The sequence below is a fragment of the Hypanus sabinus genome, chromosome 16 (assembly GCF_030144855.1).
Source record: "Hypanus sabinus isolate sHypSab1 chromosome 16, sHypSab1.hap1, whole genome shotgun sequence".
NCBI classification, from domain to species: domain Eukaryota; kingdom Metazoa; phylum Chordata; class Chondrichthyes; order Myliobatiformes; family Dasyatidae; genus Hypanus; species Hypanus sabinus.
Window position 1 is genome coordinate 82,500,448 of NC_082721.1, and position 7,066 is coordinate 82,507,513.

Sequence of the window (7,066 nt, forward strand, 5' to 3'; positions counted from 1 at the left end):
CAGGACAGAAGGTAATATATTTGAATGTATACAGTATATGGAACAATAACCATACAATTACAGCACAGAAACGGGCCATCTCAGCCCTTCTAGTCCATGCCAAATGCTTACTTTCACCTAATCTCACTGACCAGCACACAGCCCATAACCCTCCAATCCTTTCCTGTCCATATACCTATCCAATTTTGCTTTAAATGACAATACTGAATCTGCCTCTACCACTTCTATTGGAAGCTCGTTCCACACAGCTACCACTCTCTGAGTAAAGAAATTCCCCCTCATGTTACCCTTAAACTTTTGCCCCCTAAGTCTCAACACATGTCCTCTTGTTTGAATCTCCCATACTCTCAATGGAAAAAGCCTATCCACGTCAACTCTATCTATCCCCCTCATAATTTTAAATACCCCTATCAAGTCCCCCCTCAACCTTCTATGCTCCAAAGAATAAAGACCTAACTTGTTCAGCCTTTCCCTGTAACTTAGGTGCTGAAACCCAGGTAACATTCTAGTAAATCAAGCTGGATGATCTAGTAGCACACCTAGAGACTGGCAGCTATGACATTGTGGGCATCACTGAGTCATGGCTGAAAGATTATAGTTGGGAGCTTAACATCCATGGATACACATTGTTTTGAAAAGACAGGCAGGTCGCCAGAGGGGCATAGGGTGGCTCTATTGGTAAAACTGAAATCATTAGAAAGAGGTGACATGGGATAAGAAGATGCAGAATCATTGTGGATGAAGGAAATGCAAGGGTAGAAAGACCCCGATGGCAGTTACATACAAGCCTCTGAACAGTACTAGGATGTGTGCTACAAATTATAATGGGAGATTGAAAAGGCAATGTTACAGTTATCTTGGGGAATTACAATATGCAGATAGTTTGGGAAAATTAGATCTCTTGAGAGAGAATTTATAGGCTGCCTATGAGGTGGCTTTTTATAGCAGCTTGTGGTTGAGCCCACTAGGGGATCGGTGTTGTGTAATAAACCTGTTTTGATTTGGGAGCTTGAAGTAAAGGGACCCTTAGTAATCATAATGTGACAGAATTTGCCCTGCGATTTGAGAGAGAGGAGCTAAAGTCAGATTTATCAGTATTATAATGAAGTAAAGGGATTTGCAGAGGCATGAGAGAAGAGCTGGCCAAAGTTGATTGGAAGGGGACACCAGCAGGGATGGCAGCAGAACAATGATGACTGGAGTTTCTAGGAGCGATTTGGAAGAACAGGTAGAGTTCCCAAAGAGGAGGAAGCATTCTAAAGTCAGGATGGCTGACAAGTGATGTCAAAGCCAACATAAAAGCAAAAGAGAGGTCATATAATATGCATAAATTAGTGGGAAATTAGAGGTTTAGAAACCTTTTAAAAACCAAAAGAAGGCAACTAAAAAGGGCATTGGGGAATAACATTCAAATATGAAGGTAAGCTAGCCAACAATATCCAAGAGGATACCAAAGGCTTTTCCAAATATTTAAAGAGTAAAAGAGAGGTGGGAGTAGATATTGGACCACTGTAAACTGACACTGGAAAGGCAGTAATGGAGGTCAAAGAAATGATGGGCAAATTGAATAAGTAGGTTGCATCCATCTTCACTGCAGGAAATACTAGCGGTAATCTGGAAGATTGCGATTGTCAGGGGGCAGAAGTGAGTGTAGATACCATTATTCGCAGAAGGTGTCGGGAAACTGAAAGGTCTGAAGGACCGGATGGACTACATCCCATGGTCCTGAAAAAGGTATGAAAGCATTAGTAATGATCTTTCTAGAATAGTTTCAGAGCACTGAAAATTTGCAAATGCCACTCAGCTCTTCAAGTTGGGAGGGAGGTAGAAGAAAGGCAATTATAAGTCAGTTCAGTCCTCAGTGCTTAGGAAGATGGAGTGGATTGTTAAGGATGTGGTTTCGGATTACTTGGAGGCTCAAGATAAAATAGGCTGTAGTCAGCAAGACAAACAACGGAAAATCTGCCAGTGCTGGAAATCCCAGCAACACACCCAAAATGCTGGAGGAACTCAGCAGGCCAGGCAGATCTATGGAAGGAAGTACAGTCAACGTTTTAGGCCAAAACCCTTCCACAGGACTGGAGAAAAAAAGGCTGAGGAGTAGATTTAAAAGCTGGGGAAGGGGAGAGAGAACCCACCAGGAGATAGGAGAGACCTGGGGTGGGGGGGGGGGAGACGGATAAAGTAAAGAGCTGGGAAGTTGATTGGTGAAAGAGACAGAGGCCATGAAAGAAAGAAAAATGGGGAAGAGCACTAGAGGGAGGGGATGGGTGGGCAAGGAGATGAGGTGAGAGAGGGAAAAGGGGATGAGAAAGGGGACGGGGGTGGTTGGGGGGCATTGCCAGAAGTTTGAGAAAATCGATGTTCATGCCATCAGGTTGGAGGCTACCCAGTCAGAATATAAGGTGTTGTTCCTCTGACCTAAGTGTGGGCTCATCATGACAGTGGAGGAGGCCATGGATGGACATATCGGAATGGGAATGGGAAGTGGAATTAAAATGGGTGGCCACTGGGAGATCCCGCTTGTCCTGGCGGATGGAGCGTAGATGCTCGGCTGTGGTCTCCCAATTTAAGTCGGGTCTCACTGATGCACAGGAGGCCACACCGGGAGCACTGAACGGAGTGAAGTGTTCCATTACCTGGAAGGACTGTTTGGGTCCCTGGATGACAGTGAGGGAGGAGGTGTAGGGACAGGTGTAGCAATTGTTCTGGTTTCAAGGATAAGTGCCAGGAAAGGAGATTGGGGGGGAGTGGTGTGGGGGGGGGGAACAAATGGACAAGTGAGATGCTTAGGGAGTGATCCCTGCGGAAAGCAGAAAGTGGGGGGAAGGGAAAGATATGGTATCCCGTTGGAGGTGGCGGAGGCTGGTGGGGTGGTAGGTGAGGACAAGAGGAATACTATCGCTGGTAGGGCGGTGGGAGGATGGGGTAAGAGCAGACGTGCATAAAATGGAAAAGATGCGGTTAAGGACCGTGTTGATGGTGGAGGAAGGGAAGCCCCTTTCTTTGAAAAAGGAGAACATCTTTTCTATGGAAGGAAGTCCAGTCAGCGTTTTAGGCCAAAACCCTTCTGCAGGACTGGAGAAAAAAAGCTGAGGAGTAGATTTAAAAGCTGGGGGAGGGGAGAGGGAACCACCAGGAGATAGGAGAGACCTGGGGAGGTGGGGGGGGGGAGACGGATAAAGTAAAGAGCTGGGAAGTTGATTGGTGCAAGAGACAGAGGCCATGAAAGAAGGAAAAATGGGGAAGGAACACCAGAGGGAGGCAGTGGGTGGGCAAGTAGGCGGCATCTATGGAAGGAAGTACAGTCAATGTTTTAGGCCAAAACCTAAAACAAAGTGTAGTCCAGGTAGCCTCCGTGTCCAGCATACAATTCTCTGAAACTTCCGTCACCTCCAACAGGATCCCACCACCAAACTCACCTTTCCCTCCCCTCCCACCACCGCTTTCATTGAAACCTATTGAATATTGAAAGGCCTAGATAGAGTGGGTGTGGCGCAGATGTTTTCTGTAGTAGGTGAGTCTCGAACCAGAAGGTGCAGCCTTGGAATAGAGGAATGTCTATTTAGAAAGGAGATGAGAAGGAATTTTTTTAGCCAGAGGGTGGTGACACAGTAGAATCCATTGCCATAAAAGACTTGGGAGGCCTGGTCATTGGATGCATTTAAAGTGGAGGTTGGTGGGTCTTGATTAGTCAGGCATGAAATTTTATGGGGAGAAGGCAGGAGAGAATGGCTTTGACAAGAAAATGGTTCAGTCATGATGAAATGGCGGAGCGGACTTGATAGGCCAAATGGCCTAACTCTGCTCCTCTGCCTCATGGTGATCCAGGGTATTGCTTGTGGGGGGAATGTATTTGGGATGCTAATACAGATGAAAGTCAAAGTGTTTCTAGTAGGCGATCGTTATATTGCTTGATATTCTTGTAGCGAGATTGTTACTTGCCACTTGTCAGCCCAAGCCAGAGTTCTGTCCATTTCTTTTAGTGTTGTGAACGAGAACATTTAAACATCAATATTTGGCATCCAGTCACCATTAAAAACATAATATTCTTTTTTTTTGTGCACCAAATTGGATGACCTTGCATCCTATTCCATTTGGGAATACTCCTCCCAACTCCTGCATTTTATCTGTGTGAAAAGGGAAGAATGAACGCTTCTTCTTCCCAGCAGTCTGAAATCCAGTCAGAACAACATGAAATGGAATGGCCACTTGCTCAGATGCAAGATAATTTAAGTTGTTAATTGTTCCTGTTTATAGTCAATTTCATTGTCACTATTCTGCTCCTGCAGTTGCGTATAACTTCAAGGATTCTTGAGTCAGATGCTAATGTTTGTGAATGAGGTCAGGGCCAGCCTCTGACAGGAAATACATAATGAATTCTTTGCAGCGAGTTAGTCTTCATGCCAAACAAGGACTAGGCATTCAGATCACAAACAAGAGAAAATTTGGAGATGCCAGAAATCTGAGTAACACACACAAACTGCTGAAAAAAGTACACGACTTTTCAGGCTGAAACCCTTCAACAGGACTGGAGAAAAAAAGCTGAGAAGATTTAAAGGGTGGGTGGAGGGGGAGAGAGAAGCACAAGGTGATAGGAGAAACTGGGAGGAGGAGGGATGAAGTAAAGAGCAGGGAAATTAACTGGTGAAAGGGATACAGGGCTGGAGAAGGGGGACTCTGATAGGAGAAAACAGAAGGCCATGGAAGAAAGAAAAGTGGGGGAGGAGCACCAGAGGGAGGCAATGGGCAGGCAAGGAGATAAGGTGAGAGAGGGAAAAGGGGTTGGCAGTGGTAAAGGGGGATCCATTACCCAAATTTCGAGAAATTGATGCTCATGCCATCAAGTTGGAGGTTATCCAGATATAGTATAAGGTGCTGTTCCTCTAACTCGAGCATCATTGTGACAGTAGAGGAGGCTGTGGATAGACATATAGAAAAGGCATTAACCATTTCCTATCATTTAATCGGTAAATGATTGATCTGTTTTTGTTCCACATGGCTTAACACCCTTACCCTGCATAAGTTCAGGAGGAACTGATTTGCCCACCAAGGATGATACTCTACAATGGTTGAGTTGAATATTATTGGTATTTTTAGGGGGATAATGGATAAGCATGATGGAAACAGTGTTGAAAGAACACACTGATGAAATGTGGGAGAAAGCTTGTGCTTTTCTCCTCCATTCACCATTCCCTCATTCCTATTTCTCTCTCTCACCTTATCTCCCTACCTGCCCATCACATCCTCTGATGCTCTTCCCCCAAAACACCTTGTGTGGATATGGTAGAGTGAAGAGTCACCATCTGTGATGTACAGTTCCATATCTCCATGATTTTACCTCATACTTTACCAAATTAGCATTTCAAATATAGGTTCTTAACCTGTGATGTTAACTAATTTCTATTTCCACAGACGGTGTCTGATGTGCTGAGCGCTGCTTTTACTTTCTGTCTTTGTTTTAGCTTTTCAGACTTTGGGATGAGCTGTGATGAGGGAGCAAGATACCCATAAATACAAGTTTGAAGAATAGCAAGTCCGGATGGTAATAGGAGTAAAGTTAAATAGAAAAGTAAAAATAATTTTATGTGCATGGAAAAAAGATAAGCAGTCAAATATTAGGGATCAAGTTAGCAACCTATCTCTAACAACTGATATAGGTGAGGTGTGTAAGTGAATACTTCTCATCTGTGTTCAAAATCCAGAAGGCCTTAGTAGCCAGAGTACATGGTAGAAATGGAAAACTAATTACTAACTAAAATGAAGAAGTATTAATGGGCTTAAACATAAAGGAATTCCCAGGGCCCACTCAGATGAATTTCAGGCTGTCAGGGGAGGAATGGAGGAAGATTCCCAGGCTCTGACAGAAATATTCCAGTTCCTCTCTGGCCGTGGAAGAGATGCTAGATCTCTGCAAGTCAGTGAATACGGCATCTTTATTCAGGAAGGGAGGCAGGGTTACCCAGCGTGTCTATTGTTTACTGTTAAGTTTGTTGTCAGAGGGATGTATTCTCAAGGGTATAACTGCCATGAAAATTAGCTATTTGTAGCAGCAGCTCAGACAACAGATGTAAGTTAACATAAACACAAATTAACATTATTTACACATAACTTGCACAACAAAGTAAGGCAGCACGGTGTTGTAGGGTTGCGCAATGCTTTATAAAACCAGCAATCACCAATCAGGATTCAACTCCCGCCATTGTCCGTAAGTAGATTGTATGTTCTCCCCATAACCTCCACAATGTCTTCAGCTGCCTCTTTCAGCATCCCGGGGTGTAGTCCGTTTGGTCCAGGTGACTTATCCATCTTCAGACCCTTCAGTTTCCCAAGCACCTTCTCCTTAGTAACGGCAACTACACTCACTTCTGCCCCTGACACTTTTGAATATCTGGTACACTGCTAGTGTCTTCCGTAGCAAAGGCTGATACAAATTACTTATTAAGTTCGTCTGCCTTTGTCACCCATTACTACTTCTCCAGCATCATTTTCCAACAGTCCGATATCCACTTTCATCTCCCTTCTGTTCTTTATATATGAAAAACTTCTGGTATCCTCTTTTATATTATTGGTGATATTACCTTTGTATTTCATCTTTTCTCTCCTTATGGCTTTTTTAGTTGCCTTCCCCTGGTTTTTAAAAGCTTCCCAATTCTCTAACTTTCTACAAATTTTTACTTTCCTTTTAAGCCATGGTTGTGTCTTCTTTCTTTTAGAATACTCCTTCATCATTGGGATATATCTATCCTGAAGTGCTCCTAGAAGCTCAAGCCATTGCTGTTCCTCTGTCCTCCCTGCTAGTGTCCCCTTCAAATCAACTTTGGCCAGCTCCTCTCTCATGCTTCTGTAATTCCCTTTTGACCATAAGAACTTTAAGGCTTAGGAACAGAATCAGAATATTTGGCCCATCGGGTCTGCTGCGCCATTTGGTCATGACTGATCCACTTCCTCTCATCTCCAATCTCCTGCATTCTCATGAACTTTCACACACTAACTCATCATGAACCTATCAACCTCTGCCTTAAATACACCCAATGACGTGGCGGCCACAGCCACGTGTGGCAAC